Source organism: Phoca vitulina, unplaced genomic scaffold (assembly GCF_004348235.1).
Source record: "Phoca vitulina isolate PV1807 unplaced genomic scaffold, GSC_HSeal_1.0 scaffold43, whole genome shotgun sequence".
NCBI classification, from domain to species: Eukaryota; Metazoa; Chordata; class Mammalia; order Carnivora; family Phocidae; genus Phoca; species Phoca vitulina.
In genome coordinates, this window is record NW_022589746.1 from 3,171,374 (window position 1) to 3,189,249 (window position 17,876).

The following is a 17,876-nucleotide window of genomic DNA, read 5'->3' on the forward strand; positions in this document are numbered from 1 at the left end:
TATAAGCACATATTGGTACATGAAAGAGAATATGTACATGGGATTTAAAACATGTATTATAAAAAAATTCATCTAGACAATCGCACAATTGAACAGAAAGGAGGGGCTTTTTCATTTGATTTGTCACAAATTTTTTCTTAAATTCTTTATACCCCGTCATCTCTAACTATAAAATTTGACTCAGAATACCAGCTTGGTGGCAGATTTCTCTGACGCAGGTTGTGAATCATCCGATGAGACAATGTCTGTAAAGTTCTACAAATTCCCCCAGAAACAAAATACATGTATTTATCGGTGATATTCTCAGGAAACTAAGTTCTCTACAAAACCAGAAGCGATTGGCTTCTTGTGTACCCAGCTTCTGCCTTTCCAGTCTTCAGAGTATCTTCATAGAGTTATAATAAGGAGCTGTCTCCAAACCCATCAACTGTCACCCCAAATAATCATGTCTCATGAGTTCCAGAATTTGAGGGGAACAGACAAGATTCTACTCCAGCTATTTGAAAATGCAGCCAGTGTCCTTTGACCCTCATACCTCCTACCATTCCCCAAAGCCAAGGGATTCCCTCTTCTCCTGTGGAATGGTACACGGCCACCCCACTTGGCCTTCTGCTTTCTCCCCCTTTTCCCAGTCACGTGACTGCCCAGGACACACAGGGTTCTCCCACAGCTTTGCCCCTCCTCGAGTGTGAAATTCCGTAAAAAACTGTAGCTCTTCCCTGAGAAGTGCCTTGAGCACTCGGCGGCTTCCCTGAGCACGTGGTGGTAGTGGGCACAGCAGTGACCTGTCAGAGAAATGACCAGTGTCATTCAGACCACTCAGCTGCTAATGGCTGTTCCCTGTACTACCCCCTCCTTCCTGGGTTTGAGATCAAGGCCTGCTTGATGCCAGGAAGTCTACGTAGATACAAACAGGAAGAAGGTATGAGATACCAGGCCGTCGATGAGGCAGCTGGTGTGGGCAGGAGAAGGAATAATCAAAAACCAAAATAACATGGTGCCTGGATGGTTCAACTGGGTAGGCGTCTAACTTGATTTCGGCTCAGGTCATGATCTCAGGGTCGTGAATCGAGCCCTGCATCAGACTCCGTGCTGGGCGTGGAGCCCGCTTAGGATTCTCTATCTCCCTTTCCCCATGTCCCTCTCCCTCTACCCCACCCACCCACCCCACACTTACGCGTGTGCTTATGCTCTTGCCCTCTCTCTAAATACATACATACATACATACATATCTTTAAATTAAAAAAAAGAACTAAATAGGGATCTTACAGTTTTATTTAATAGTGGTTTAGTGTTTGAAACTGCATGTGCATGTTGATTGGGTTGGTTTGTTGGTCTGTTTTTCCAGAATCTCTTCTTCTGTCTTTCAATCACATCTCTCAGCCAAGTATCTTCCCAAGAACCAAGAGTTTCCAGCCAGTCTCTAGGGGATCCCCCCTTTCTTGCAAAGATGGAGGGTGTTGGTTCCATTTTGCAGACATCACAGCCACAGCCCTGAAGAAGCTCCAGGGCAACAAGGTCAGGAGATGGGGCCTGCCTGATCAATTACTAGCTATTGACCAGCTGCCTTTCCCCACACATCTATCTCTAAATGAATTTATAAGTTGGGTGGCTAGGAAATGACCGAGTCAGTGTGCCTTCCATCCCAGCTCCCTGACTACCCCTTATCCCCAGCTCAACCTCCATCCCCTCCATCCCCCCCTAGTGTCATTCCTACCTCCCAGGATCTTTTCCTGATACTCCTGCTTCCCTTCTCCTAGCATGTCTGTTCTTCACCTCCTGACCATTTTTCAGGGCCCAAAGCAAGTCCACCCTCTTTCATACATCTCTAGGCTTCTCTGAGCTACAGACACCGCTCTCATCTCCATGAATATCTATCATTCATTCTAGCACTTAATTATGGGTTGCCTTGAATCTTTGATTTATTTCATATCCATTTTAACATCTGTAACTGAGAAGGGACACTGAGCAGGCCCTGGATTAACATCTATCTGAATTCAAGATAATGAAAACTGTCTACAGGACTTATCTCTAAGAATTGTCTGCATGCAGTTAAGGTAGTCCTCAGAGCGGTACATTCCTGAGGGCAGAGCTCCTGTCTGCCCCTTCTTTGAAACTCCCAGAGTTGGCCTTGACTCAATTGTCACTTGATTCTGCGTGTCTTTTAATGCCCTCCCTTACTTGGTTCCCCTATTGAACTGACATTCAACTTTGGAAATTTCCTTTTCTATAGAACAAGTCCCATTTCAGATAGCTCATCTAGTTCCTCATCTGAAACATGTGGATGATGGATGGCACTTAGCTCACAGAGTTACAGAGCGGGTTACATGAACTCTACATGGGAAACTCTTCATACAATCCAAGACATGGCATAACATAAGTACTCAATAAATGCAACTAGTAATATCACTACTGCTTCTGACTCCTGGCAGCCTTCTTGTAAGGAGCCAACTTGCCTAATCTCCCTATTTCCTATTTCTGAGCAACTGAGGTTTGACTGCATGATCGAAGTCAAGGGCATGTGTATATTAGAAATTTTGGTTCAGCTCATTCTTCCATTCATTTGAAAGATGAAAATTTTGAGAAGACGTCTTATCTCTGAAGACTGGGAGCCTGAAGAGCTATAAAAGAGTTGCTCATTGAGAGCTCTGGGGGTTCTTGGAAAGTAACTGTTCTTTGATTGCTTGGTTTAAGAAAATGGGCCTTTGGTTCTTGAACTTCCTGTAGATCATTTAGGTTGTAAATGCTCTCCCTTCTCCAAATGTCACCAGGAAATAATAGTGTCTGGTCTTCTGGACATCCCATCTTGAGGCAGCATGGCTTTGTCATTTTGAGCTCTATTTTGGTACTAACTGGCTGTTTTCCCTTCCCTTTGGGTATAGCTAAGAGAGTAAGGCTCTAGCTCTCTGATGGACAAGTATAATTTGTCCAAGCACATTCAACTATATGATGATAAGGAAAAATTTGAGGTTGTGTTCAGAACAAGGACAACTATCTTGCTGTTGGACAGGACACATGGCCAGGACATAATCAACCCAGTAGGAATCTCAGGACTGAGTCATTCACTGGAATGTTCTATATTTGAAGGCCGGACATATATAGATATATCTATGATGGACTGAGGGACATGGCTTCTACTATTGCCTTTACAGCTAACCTGCTCTGGATCTCTCTAATGCCTGGAGGACACGCCTATAAATCTGAGGTCAAACTGCTCAGGTGTCACCCTTCACCAGTGTTGATGTGTGGACGGTCATGGGAGTACCAGGAGCTCCATGGAGAAAGCAGAGCTGAGAAGGTCCGACAGCACAGGAGTTTTTTTATTTTTTAAATTTTATTATTATTATTATTATTTTTTTTTTTTTACAAAATCATCTGTGCTTTAATGTTTATGGTGAATCCTTATTTCCCCAAATATAGAGTTTAGTACAAAGCAAAAAGGATGCGTAAAAAATCCTGATTTTTATTTTCCTGGTGAGCCATTCCAGTCCTAATTGCTGGCTACGAAGGGCCCAAAATAGCGAGGCTGGCCAGCCCCTCCCTGAGTCTCGAGCCAGATTTCCAACCGGAAAGAAACACGAAGGAGAGAGAGGAACCAAGGACAAGCCAGGCTCTTTCCAATGGCCTTGTTGCCTGCAGGTTTAGACTTTGTCCCTCAAAGCCACCTGTCCCAAGGTGGTTTTCTTCCATTCCTGCAGGGCTGTGACAAGCGCAATGCTGTGTTGTTCTGTGGCTGGTGACGCCATCGTTGTTCCCTGAAGGGTGAGAAGGAGCTGGGGACAGCAGGGCAGGCATGGCCCGTACCCAGGCAGCTGCAGCCTTGGCTCTCCTTTGACAAACCCCTGCGGTGTGTTTGGAATACAAGCTAACACTGAGAACTTGTGGCTGAGTTTGAAACACCGGGTCAGGTATGTGGGCAGAGGAAAGACCTACGTCTCTGGGGCCTCGGAAAGATTTCGCCCAGGGAGGGGGTGCTGGGTCGATAGTGTATAATTCATCCAAAGCCTAAGTCAGCAGGGCAAGCTCCCGGGTGAGGGTGCTGGCAATAGTTAATAACCAGCGAAATCCCGGCAGATGACACCATCTGCAGCACGGCTGATGAATTAAAGTCTAAGCGACAGTGGCAGGAGCTGGGGAGAACACTCTGTAAATGAGGCTGAGGGGGCAGCATGCTAAGGGAATAGACCTTCCTTGTTATAATCGCGCCACTGTCCAAGGCATCCCAGTCCAATCCTGCACAGCTGTCACAGCTAGAGAACCAAGGATGGGACAATACCCAGCTGGGGTCAGTGGGTCTTCCTGGGACAGGGGGGAAGTAGGGAAAGAAACCCTGGGCCTGACTGTCACCCCCACGGCCGAGTCCTGATTTAGCTTTGTAAAGGCTCTGTGACTCTCACATACCCACCTAACCTCTCTGGGTCTCGTTTTCATTGTTTCCAAAATCAGGGTAATAGCACCTGCCTGACAGGATGGTTAGGAGATCAAAATGAGACAAAGTGTATGAAACGTTCAGAGCTATTTTGGTTTCAAAAAGCAGGATTCCCACTTTTAGCCAAAATGGGGAATGTTGCATAAGGATGCTGGAGGACCTCACTGAAGGAAGCTTACTGAAGGAAGGAATACATCTGTGCCCCCGGGGGCCTCCTAGAACCAGGGGCTTAAATCCTCCCGGAACTTGCTCCTCCTTTCTTACCTGTCTGCCTGGAGGCTTCCTCTCTCCCTCTGGAGACTAAATCCTTCACATGTCTGAAACCAAAGCCAACAACAACTTCCAACTTTCACATCACTGTTTCACCAACAGGGAGAACCAAAAATTGCAGAGGAGGCCTCTGATTGGCCCTTCTCTGGTCAGGTGACCAACCCTCACCCAATCAACAGGGTCTGTGAAATATGCGTACTCCCCGGAGCCACGTGGAGGAGTCCGGGAGGAAACTATCCCAGAAGGTGTCGCACCGGTACCAGACAGGAGCTGTCCACCCAGGGTCTTTTAAAGTATAAAGGGCCCCTCAAATGTGAAGTCTTGGCAACAGTCCCTAGACAAATACACTCAGTGCTGAGAAGCCCTTTAGAGTCTGTGCGTCCATCAGCACAACATCTCCACTCACCGATCCTAAGAAAGGTATTATTCCCTGCACGTGTAGACACCTGCTTTGACGCAGTAGTTTCATGCTGTGGGAGCTATGGTTTGGCACTAGTTTAATGTTAATCACCCTAGGAAAGAACTAGGAAGAGATCTATACTCTGAAGGTCAATTAGCTTCGGACTGACACATCAAATTGAAAAATAATCAGCAAAGAGAAGAGGTTTGTGCTTACGTGGAAAGAAAATTAACTTGATAGGATATACCACTCTGTTTGGGGACAGATGATGAGAGCCCCGAGTCTGAGCTATTTAGCCCTGGGAACCTCACTGCTATGGTTTTACGGTCTGGTCCTGCTGCTCCCCTTCCAAGAGTTTTGCCTACCATGAAATAAATGGTCTTCTTTGCAAGTGGAAACACAAAATGATTGGGGCCACCCCCTGCCGGGGTAGGATTGGTGGGGCCTCGGGATATCTTCTAACTTGAATTAAGGCTTCAGGGAGCTGGAACACTCATTGCACAACATAGGAGGTGCTTTGCATTTCATCTCCACTCCTGTCTCTTCGCCTGGTGGGGACAGAGTTCCGTGACGCTGACCTGGCCACATAAACTTACCTTTGTTTCCTCTGGGTTGTGCTTGGCATTCCCTAGCAAAATGTCCTTCATAACGGAATAACGTCTGGAGGGGAGGAGGCAATCCTTAAAATGCTAATCCTGTCTTCACTGGCACCCGACAGTCTTAGACATTAAAACTGAGTAATTGCTTCCAAAGGCCAAATGCAACTGCATTCATATCCCTGTTTGTGCCGATCCAGTACCTATGTAGATGGCAGAAAAACACCACACGCTAACATTGTGCATTTTGAAGACCCTGGCTGAGCATGAACAATTAGGTCTTAATGCCTCAATTTGATGACACAGCCTGTGGAGGAATTTGATAGAATTTGGCTTCATAAAACATCAGTCATTGCTTTGCAAGGAGTGACTCTGTTGTTATGCCCAACTAATTGCTGCCTTTCAGCCTCTGTAGACAACGGGAAATAGGATTCATGCCAGCGAGGGGCAGAGTGCAGTGACATCACCACCAGTTCCCTAGAGGGGGACTGAAGCAGGATTTGAGAATTTCAGGCACTTGTGCCCACCCGCCTGGGCAAAAAGTCATCCACAGGAGACCGTTTGGACTGTTTTGGACTTTCTGTGATCACCGGAGAATATGAATGACATCTGAACAAAGGGGAACCCAGAGTGGGGCAGCCCAAGAGCAAGATGGAAGCTGCCGCAGCATCAGGAGGGGAAAAAACCCATGGCCCTAGAAGGGCTTTCCTAGCTTGATGGTCCATGGACTGGGCTGGTGGCTTTAACTCTGACTCTACCCCAAACCTCGGTCTCTTTCTACCCATACCCTACCAAAATATTCACTTTTCCACTCTATGACTCTGTTGACCTCTAGGAAGATTGCTCGGAGGTTCTAGAGCTCTCCAGTTTGGGCAGCATCGCAGACCACACTCTATTGTGACATACCTGCATTTTTTACACAGTGGATGCTTGCCTTAGTCTGTTCAGATGCTATAACAGAATACATAAACCAGGTGGATTATAAACCACAGAATTTTATTTCTCACATGCTGGAGTCTGGGAAGTCCAAGATCAAGGCTCTGGCGGATTCAGTGTCTGGGAAGATCCCGATTCCTGGTTCAGAGATGGCTGACTTCTCATTCTGATCTCACATGGTGGAATGGTGAGGGATTAGGATTTCAACATATGAATTGTGGGGGGGACACAAACATTCAGACCGTAACAATGCCTAAAAAAATACGTATATATCTAAAAAAGAATCACGTTAATCTCAAAATCAGGGCTGTCTACATTAAAGCACAAATTGTAACTGGGGTTTCAGTACGCTTTGCTTTTAAAATTCAGATAGATATTGTGAAATTTACAAGACATAGTGATGGTCAGGAGAGGAAGGGAGCCTGGGCTCAGTGAGGACAGCTAACTCAAAGGCAGACCAAATGAGAACTTTCCAGCAAGAAAGCAAGGTCAGTGCATCCATCACTTCAAAACGTCATGGTCAATTCTGCTTCTCAACATCAAGATCCACTGTCAACTTTGCGGGTCTTGGAATAAATGGAGGGCCATATACCAAAATATTTATAGGACTAAGATGATAAATAAAATAAATTATCTCCTTCTATCCTGCATTATTCTTTCAATATGACTTGGAAAGAGAAGAAAGCAGACATGATCTTAGATCAGACAATGGTTTCTTCAATGTGGCAGCAAAAGAACAAGCAACAAAAGAAAAAAATAGATAAAATTAGACATCATCCAAATTAAAGACTCTCATGTTTTGAAGGATGCCATCAAAAAGTGAAAAGACAGTTCACAGAATGGAAAACAATATTTACAAATCACATATTTGGTAGGGGTCTGGTATCCAGAATTTATTAAAAATAACTCGCATAGCTCAACAGTAAAAAAGACCAATAACCCAGTTTTTTAAATGGGCAAGGATCAGAATAGATATTTCTATAAAGAACATATACAAATAGCCACAAAGCACATTAAAAAATGGTCAACATGATCAGTCATTAAGGAAGTATAAACAAAACCACAACGAGATACCATTTCACATCCACGAGGATGGTTCTTTTTTTTTTTTTTAAGATTTTATTTATTGGGGTGCCTGGGTGGCTCAGTTTTAAGCGTCTGCCTTCGGCTCAGGTCATGATCCCGGGGTCCTGGGATAGAGCCCTGCATCGGGCTCCCTGCTCGGCGGGAAGCCTGCTTCTCCCTCTCCCCTTACTTGTGTTCCCTCTCTTGCTGTCTTTCTCTCTGTCAAATAAATGAATAAAATCTTTAAAAAATTTTTTTATTTATTTATTTGAGAGAGAGGAGAGCATGAGTGGTGGGGAGGGGCAGAGGGAGAAGCAGGCCTCCCTGCTGAGCAGGGAGCCCTGCACGGGGCTTGATCCCAGGACCCTCAGATCATGACCCAAGCCAAAGGCAGACCCTTAACCAACTGAGCCACCCAGGCACCTCTCACAAGGATGGTTCTAATCAAAATGACAGACAATAACAAAAGTTGGTGAGGATGTGGAAAAACTGGAACCCCCATACATTGCTGGTATGAATGTGACATGGTTCAACTCCTTTGGGAAAACAGCCTGGAGATTCTTCGAAAGGTAGAAATTAGAATTAACATATGGTTCAACAATTCCACTCCTAGGTATAGACCCAAGAAAACTGAAAACATATGTCTACACAAAAATGAATTATTCATAATTCATACCAGCCAAAAAGTAGAAATAACCCCAATAGCCATCAATTGATGAGTGAATTAACAAAAATGTGGTACCGTGGAATATTGTTGAAATACTGACACACGTTACAACATGGATGAACCTTGAAAACACTCTGCTAAATGAAAGAAGGCAGTCACAAAACACCACATATTGTACAATTCCATTTACATGAAATGTCCCACATGGGCAAATCCATAGGCACAGAAAGATTGGTGGCTGTCAGGAGGGTTACTACTAGTGGGTATCAGGTTTCTTCTTGGCGTGATGGAATGCTCTGAAATTAGACAGTGATTATGGTTATACAACCTTGTGAATATACTACAACTATTGAATTGGACACATTGAAAGGGGAATTTTACAGAATGTGAATTAAGTCTCAATTGTAAAAATGACCTGGAAGGTTGGGTATCAGTTTAGAATTTGTGCCACACTCCCTCCCGTCCATTATTCCTGCTTGGTACATCCTCACATACACCAATGAGAATACCCATCGCCCACATGTCCTGGTTCTGTCCACAGCCCCAAATGCAGCCCCCCACTCTCAGACCTGGAGGTGAGCACACCGACAACAGTGCCTACTCCAGAAGGATGACCCTGGGGCTAAGGTCCAGGAAGGCCTTAACATTGGGCTCAGGGACATTTAAGCAGGAGATTTTGGTAACTGGGTACCTGGAATGGATGGGTGATTGGGGGTCCAGGTAGATAGTTCTCTTGGCCCTGCAGAGGCTTTCCCTGTGCAAAGGGCACAGATGGAGAAGAGTCCTTGAGAGTCCCTCTAGAGTGTGTTAGGTGATCATGCTTGTCCAATCAGTGCTATGGGGGATGAAGGGTGGTATTGGTACATTTGTTAATAACTTGGCAGCAAGGGAAACGAGTGATAGATAGTTCTCAAACAATATGGAGCAAAGAGGGCAGCCATTCTCCAAAAGGGTCTACTGTCCTGATGCTTGGGGGACGACAGAGCCATGCCCATCTGAGGAAATACAAGAAGGAAGCAAGATCCCTTACAAATAATAATAATAAAAGAAAAACCTAGGGGGCAGCAAAGGGACCAAGAGGGCAGGTCCAAGGTGACAGCAAGGAGGTGGCAAGATGGGAAGCCCAGGACTTAAAAGCATGAGTTAGACCTTTGCAGAATGACAGACGGGTGTGAACCCAAGCAACCAGATTTAAAAATGTGGCATTTGCCTGTAGCTCATTCTGGCTACCCCGGGACAGTTCCTCTTGCTCCTTTAGTACGTCTTCCTCTTGCTTTCACATAGGTCCTACCTCCCACCCGATACAAAGCCCAGATAGGCCGTCAGTTTCCCTGGGAGAGATAGGAACAGCTAGCAAGAATGGCATCGGGCTTAGAGGTGAGACGTCTCGCAACAACACCATACCTGAGTTTGGAGCAGGGGCAACCACAGCTACGAAAGCAATCACAGACCTTTTATTTCGAGCAGAACACTTAAGGAGGGAGGAGATAAGAGCAATATCCTGTCCCAAGTATCATTTCCTCCCCACTGGTATAGAGCGTGAGGGTCAGGGAGGCAGCGCCATTGCAAACTCGAGCGGTACCTCGGAAATCATAGGAAATGTGACTGCTGTGTCTGGGGCCTTGGCTGGGGGGCAGGCAGACCCCCGGATTGGAGAGGACAATCTTGTGCTTTCCCTGTGGTTCTGTTCACTTCTGCAGCTGCCACCCTGGCCAAGGGGAGGGCAGCTACAGGACTGTTAGGATTGTCACCAGCTCCACAGCCCAAGGGAACAGCCTGGGAATGCTCCCGACCAGTGGGTTATGTTGACTACTCCCCTGTTTGTTTGGTGCCCCACTTGTCCTCCAAACTGTGGGTGTGGTCCTCCCCCGAGGTTCGTGATGCTGATGAGATGAATTTTAGCCTCTGGCTGACCTGAGTTTGAATTCCCACCCAGCCACTTAGCTTCCATTTTCCTCCTCCTTAAAAATGGGGGAAAAGGGGCGTCTGCCTGGGTGGCTCAGTCGGTGAGGCGTCTGCCTTCGGCTCAGGTCATGATCCCAGGGTCCTGGGATAGAGCCCGGCATCGGGTTCCCCGCTCAGTGGAGAGCCTGCTTCTCCCTCTGCCACTCCCCCTGCTAGTGTGGGCGTGCGCTCTCTCTCTCTCAAATAAATAAATATAATCTTTAAAAAAAATGGGAAAAACAACTGCTATCGTAGGGTTGCTGTGAGCTCTAAGTGGAATTCTGTATGCAAATCGCTTAGCCCAGTCTCTGGGGCGTATTAAATCCTGGAAAATTGATAAGTATGACCACACGGGGAGAGGCCTGGACAGGGTGGGGGTCCATTGGCTGAGCCCTTGCTGACAGCCACAAGCAAAGCGGGGAGTGACAATGGGCTTGCTAAGTGTCATCCACCAGGGATGTGCAGGCCATAATTATTTATTGAAAGAGAAGTTTACTTTTCAAGGAAAAACCAATCTTTAATTTAGTGCAAATTCATAGTATTAATTCTGGGGGCAGGGGGTGGATTTTGAAGTATCTACTTTGAAGAATGGTTTCCACGTATTCATTTCCAAATAAAAAGCGAAGACTATTCACTCAATGAGTTCCTGAAAAATGTTGGGGGCGGGGGTTGCTATCAGATTGCTTGAGAAAGCTTTCTCCTCTAAGTATTTTTCTTTTCAATGCCTTGTCTGCACTGTCTACTATAGGTATTGGTGTGGGGTGTACTGTTGCTCAGCTCTGGGCTTCCTACAGACACCATGTGCCCTGAACTCCCCACTCCCTCACGCACGCACGCACGCACACGCACGCGCGCACACCCAGGAGGGGAAAGCTGGTCTTGGGTTTTCTGGCTATGATGCCTTGTGCAGGGCAGTGGAGGAATGAGAGAGACACTAACCCACATTCCGCTTTCCTACTAAATTTCAGAAAAAGTTCCCTTCCTCTTGTTCTTTTAGTGTCAATGCAGGTCAATGACCCTTGAGGTGGGGCGGGGGCACTACAGAAAATTCAGGAATTCGGATGGTTCGACATTTTGCTATTCTTCCTAAACTATCTCCCATTCAAATTTTGGGCCAAATGCTATTTTTGTACCACTTAGTATGAAACAGGAATGATGAATTGTTTGGTGCCAGGGACATAAAATAAAGAGGGAAAATGTAGGTAAAAATAATGCTGCTGTGATTTATGGACCTTCTTTATGCTTTTTCTCATTTTCTGATGTTCTTCCAACCTTTTCTCCCTTCTCTCAAATAATTTCTCTCACTCCTAGTACTTAGTCTTACTTTTACCTTTCCAAAGTATGTTTTATGACAAATTACTCCCTCCAATGAGCTGATGATGGCCCATTCAACAAAATTCCTGCCATGTGTCAGGTATTACTGAGGAAACCAAAGGTGAGGCTCCCACTAGGGCAGGGCCAAGGAGCCCACCCAGTGGTGGGGGCCACAGTCTGCCGTAGATCTGCCTTGGATCCACCCCAAACTTTATGGCACAAGCACAGGTCAAGTTAGGGTAGGTGTTGGGTAAGGCTTCTGGAGAGCCCCTCAGGACAGCTGGGGTGAGTCATCCCTTCCTAAGGGGGAACCCTTAGTTTAGCACCTAGTCAAGGGCATTCAAGAAGCAAGGTAGTGGCTTTTCGAGCAGGCTGTCTAGGCTTGAATCCTACCACTGCTACCTGCCGCACGGGTGACCTGGGGCGATCTGCTAAACCTCTCTAAACCTCAAATTTTCCCTCGATAAAATGAGAGTGATACCAGCACCTCTCTCACAGGGCAATTGTGAAATTATTTGAAATACTCTACGTAAAGTGCTTCACAAAACCAACTGCAATAATATCAATGATAACAAAATGTTGTTATAACAACAGTAAGAACAACTTGAGTGCAATCAGGATGAGGTCCACGGTCAAGGATGAGACTTTCCAGGAGAGTACTTTGGGCTTCCAGTTGGCACAGACCTCAAGGCTTAAGCCAGTGGAACAGGTGCTATCCTGGGGAGAAAAGGAGGTGAACGGGTCTGAGCGAGGACGTTTAGCTTGCTCATTTGGATGTGGGTCCAACCAATGGTCTGGCGGATCCACAGGCTGCCCAAGGTGTTCCAGAGCATGGAGAACTCACAGGCGGCTCAGTGCTCCGAGGCTCTGGGAAGAAGCACACTGGGGCTGCAGGTCTCTCTGGCCCAGGGTCAGGTGTATGTCTGCAGATGTCAAACAGCATCATGGTGGCTAGGAAGGGAGAAGCTAAGGCACTTAGTTGAAGAGTCAACAAACATCCAGCAAAGTCCCTGCACTCAGGAAGTTCATTCCATGAAGAAGACAGAAATGACACAAATCTGCCAGGTTCTCTCCTTTGTCACAATCTAGGGTGTAGGGAATGAAAATTACACTGGGAAGGCCTTCTAGCATTATGACAATGAACGTGGCTTCTGGAGTTAGCTGGTCCGGGATCAAAAACAGCTCTGCCTTTTGCCGGTCATGTGACCTTGGGCAAAGGCTCATCCTCTCTGTGCTTTCGTTCCCTGTGTGTGGAACAGGGATGATAACAGTAGTCCCTTTGTTTTTAGAAGGATTAAATATGAAGGTAAAGCATTTGGCACATAATATTATAATTATTAATTATTATTACTATTAAAACTAATGAACACATTCCAACCGTGGGAGATCTGCTTCATCCTTTCAACCAGTCATTCATTTCTTCAGTGAATACTTATCGGGAAATATTTATCATAGTAGCCGTACTATTGCTTGGTTCTGTTCTAGGGTCCAGTTGGCTAGCGGTAAGCAAAACAGACAAAGCTTGCATGCCACATGCAGGCCAGTGGGAGGGGAAAATGCCATATGACGGGTAATAATCATAAGTTGTCCGAGTGAAAGTAAAGCCAGGTAAGGCAGTGGAGGGAGAAACAGTGACAGCCTCCACGAAATAAAATGTAAGCTGAGACCCAAGGGAAGTGAGCCTGTGAGTCACTCAGAGACCTGAATGAGAGGCCTTCTGGGGCACCTGGGTGGCTCAGTCAGTTAAGCGTCTGCCTTCGGCTCAGGTCATGATCCCAGAGTCATCGGGCTCCCTATTCAGTGGGGAGTCTGCTTCTCCCTCTGCCTCTCTCCCCACTTGTATGCGTGCTCTCTCTCTCAAATAAATTTTAAAAAGCTTAAAAAAAAAAAAAAAAGCTTTCTGGCAGAGGGAACAGCAAAAGCACAGACCCCACGTGGGGATGTGGTTGAGGAACAGCAAAGAGGCGAGGCTGGAGTGGAGTGACAGAGAGTAGAAGTCAGAGAAGTGGCCGGACATGATCGTCTTTGTTCTCAAGGCAATGGGAAGCCATGGGAAGGTTTCTAGTGGGGATTGCCATGCGCTGACTATAAAAGATCACTTCAGCAGCTGTGTGGGAAGCAGACCACTGGGAGCAAGAGAAAACTGGGAGACCAGTGAGTTAAGCACGGCAGGAACCAAATTGGGGCGCCTGGGTGGCTCAGTTGGTTAAGCGACTGCCTTTGGCTCAGGTCATGATCCTGGAGTCCCTGGATCGAGTCCCGCATTGGGCTCCCTGCTCAGCAAGGAGCCTGCTTCTCCCTCTGACCCTCCCCCCTCTCATGTGCTCTCTCTCTCTCATTCTCTCTGTCTCAAATAAATAAATAAAAAATCTTTAAAAAAAAAAAAAAAAAAAAAAAAAAGCATGGCAGGAACCAAATTGAAGACGACTGTGGCCTCATGAGGGAATCGCAGGGGAGGTGGGGAGAAGTGATCAGATTCAGAATATGGTTAGTACGTAGAGTCAACAGGACATGGTGATACATTGACGTGAAAAAGACGAATCCAGGGAGGCATGGCTGCAGTGTCCTGTGCAAACCAGGATTTTTGAGCACAAGAGGGGGTGCTTGAAGACTGTCAGGTAAATTGGGATGTAGTCACTTTAATCAGGGATCGTTGCCCAACTTGGAAAGACGCTACAGCAGTTTATTGTGATGAAGAACATGGGAGTAAGAGTGGGTTTGTTGCGGCCTCAGGAGTTGGGAGTCAAAGCATTGTGTGTAGGGTCTGGGAAGTGTAAGCCGCCTACCAGACATGGCTTCCATCTGTGTTAGAAGTTCATGAAGAGGTGGCATCCTGCATTCAGGAATCACAGTTCTGATGAAAGCTTAGATGTGCATGGAGAGCAGAAGAGCCTCAAGACAGAACCTTGGGACCCGCCAACACTCAGGTCAGGTAAAGGGAAGGAATTCAGGAAATGAGAATGAGAAGGAACAGGCAGTGATGGAGGAGAAAAACCGAGAGGGTGGAATGTTCCAGAAACCAGGTTAAGGACAACATTTCAGAAAGGAGGGGATGATTAAATCTGTCAGATGTGAGGGCTGAGAAGTGGCCACAGGATGGGAACCTGTGAAGATTTTGGTGATATTGACCGTGATTTCAATGCACCAGGCCGAGGGGGGCAGGGGCGTGAAAACTCCTTGGGAGTGGGCTCAAAAGAGAGAAAATAGGGTCGGTGAATACAGACAACTTCTTCAAGCAGTTTCAGTGGGGGCAGTAGCTGGAAGGGAGTGTGTTCTAAAAATGGGAGAAATGATAGCATTTGTACACAGACAGGAATGGAACAGGAGATGGGGCGCTCATTGATGTGGGAGGGAGTGGAGTTAAGGGCATAAGCAAGGAATAGGTGGGAGGGGATAGGGTTCAGTGCGCCTGTCCAGGGTCTGGCTTTCAAGGGCAGCAGCCTCAGTTCAGACCCTGGACAGCAGTTCATATGCTGGAACAGCAGTTCCTACCCTGGAACAGCAGTACACAAGGCAGAGAGTCTGGCCAGAGGCAGTAGGTCAGAAGATGTGGTTGCACAGGGGAGACGTCTTCCAATTGCTTTTCTTTTCTCAGTGAGGTAGAAAGCAAGGTCAACGGCTGAGAATAAAGATGGAGAAAAGGGTGTTGGAGGTTTGAGGAGGAAAGGGAAGCATGAAATCATTGCCCCAGGGAGTGACAGAGTGGATTGTCTCGGCTGGGTGCGAGCATGGTATGGCTGAGCAGTCCTGAGGAACTCATTTCGATTTCTGGTCATAAACTTACAATGACGCCAGTTCCCCAGGTTGTCCTCATTCTGGCCATAGTCAGCTGCTCAGGTGTAGACACAGACTACATCTGACTTTAACGGATTTGTGTTAATAGTTCTGTAACAGAAGACAGGTTGTTAAGGGAGTGGCCAAAGCGATGGACTTTGAGCAGAGGAAAAAGGAAAGTAAGAAAACGTAGAGTGTTCAAGGTGGTAGAGGCAAAAGACTGTGAGTCCTGGGGACATAGAATTGTGGGATTTGGGGAGTGAGGGCGTGAGTTAGAAAGATGGGAGGTGGCGGTCCAATGCTGGAATTGGCATTTTGGAGTTGCTGTGGTTGATGGCAGCAGAGTGAGTGGCTGAGGTGGGCTGGAGGGTCGACAAAGTCATGGGCAAGGACGAGGACATCAAGTGAAGTGTGTGTGGCATTGAAAGAGCCTCACTGATGACAGATGTCTGTGGGGGAAGACGGTGAGGCTCACCCCCACCTTTGGTCTCCACAGAGGCCAGGCCTGCTTTGAAACCGGAAGGTGGAGGTGATCCCAACAGGAAGCTAAGGTGGGAGGAAGGGGATGCTGATGACCATCCAGAGGGCAGGGTTTGGGTGTCAGAAGCCCTGGGAGCTGGAGTCAGATTGGGGATGGACCAAGCCACGGGGGGACAGTAGCCCTGATGAGGGTTGGCCAGAGAAACTTGGACTTCTTATGGCCACTGCGGCAAAGGGAGCTGGAAGACCCGCTAGGATTACCACCACAGTCCTTAGGGTTGGATTGAAAATCAGCTCTGACTTGACCCTTCTTCTTGGCACTGGTCTTTCTGCAGAGGTGGAGGAAGGGAAATGCAGATGGGACAGTGACAGAGAGGAGGGGTGCACGGTGCTCTTACAGGGAGTAGAAGGAGCAGAGCCCACCTCCCTCAATGCAGGGAAAGGGCCGTCTTATCAGGACAACCAGAGCTCCGGAGTTGGCAGAGACTTGCGGAGGGGCAGGAAGTGCAAAGGCCCAGAGTGGGGGGAATGAGCCATGCTAGAAGATCCCAGGTTGCCCCTGTCTAGGGAACCCGCAGATCATCATACCTCTCAATAGGAAGGAGACTCCAGGAGGGGAGTGTCACCTGCCAGCCGCAGATTCTCTTACTCGTGTTAAAGGAGCAACGCTGGTTCCGTCTCATCAGCACGGCCGCTCCCCGTCTGTCTGCACGTTGGAAACAGTAATGAATTAAGAACAAAAGATTAATGCTGTTGGCCTGGTGTATTTATATACTCAACTTCCATGGAAACCCAGCAGGTAGTAAATCAGCCAAAAACCATATTTAATAACTCCTAGTGAAACCCAATTTACTCACCTGCCAACCATGGAAAAGTTGATTGCTTTATCACAGGAATTCCATTCATTGCAGACCATTGTCACTGCCCTACACATAAGCAATACATTTCCCTTTTTTGGATAAGGATGGTGCATTGAAAATGAGCCATAAAATAGCCTAGGAGCGACATGCTGGCTGTTAATAATAGAGCCAGATTACTTTATTTGTCTTACACTCCAGATCTGTCTACCTTGGTAGCTGGCATCATTCCTGAATTTTTAACAAGAGTCCTCATAGGGCAGAGAGAGGAGGCCAGTAACTATGGACTTGTAAAGGAAGATGCAGAAAACAATGCCCTGAATTCCTGGCTGTTAAAGAACAAGTCATTTGGCCTTAGCTTTCAGGGACGATATTAGCTTTCTGGATCACATCTTATCATACAGTAATTGTATTAGGTTTCCTGGGGACCTTCCTACTTCATGACCTTCTAGCTCAGTGATTGAGCTGATCAGATTGAAATGATGAGGATGCTTTCATTTCCACTTCATTGATTTCAGCTCTCTATTGTCTGCCTTGCATTTTCTCTGACCTCACCATCATTCATCAACAAGCTGCTTGTTCCTGAGAAAATTCCTGGTGCTCTCCAGCCGCTTTCTGGATGCAAGTGCATTTTGATACAAGAAGTATGAACCAGGACAGCTGAGCACTGAAGAGGTGGTAAATGATGCTGGATGCTGGATAATTGAGTGCCTACTTTCCTGCCTCTCGCATCATTTTCTTTGATTTATAAGCATCAGTTGTTCCAAGAGGGTGAAACACTTCCTGCATCTGATCTAGGCAGCATCGCTGGTATAACTTAAAAGTTCCTGTATCTCTTTGGTGACAAAGAACTTGAAAACTTGCAAAGGGAAGAAGCCAGGACCCGGGACTGCAATAAGAGGCAAGGAACTTGGGCTCTGCGTCCAACTCCATGATGGTGTAAGTGTCCCAGGATCCAGACCTTTCCCTCAGGCTGTGAATTATGTCAATGCTGGGCTTGAGCTCATGTCTGCAAATAGACACCAGCTCACAATCAATTCACTAATTAGAGTTCTACACTTTTGTTTGTTGTGGCCTGGACTCGTTTCCCTGGCTGAATTATGTCTCTTCAGAACTCTTTGTTTCATAAATAAGAGGATACCAA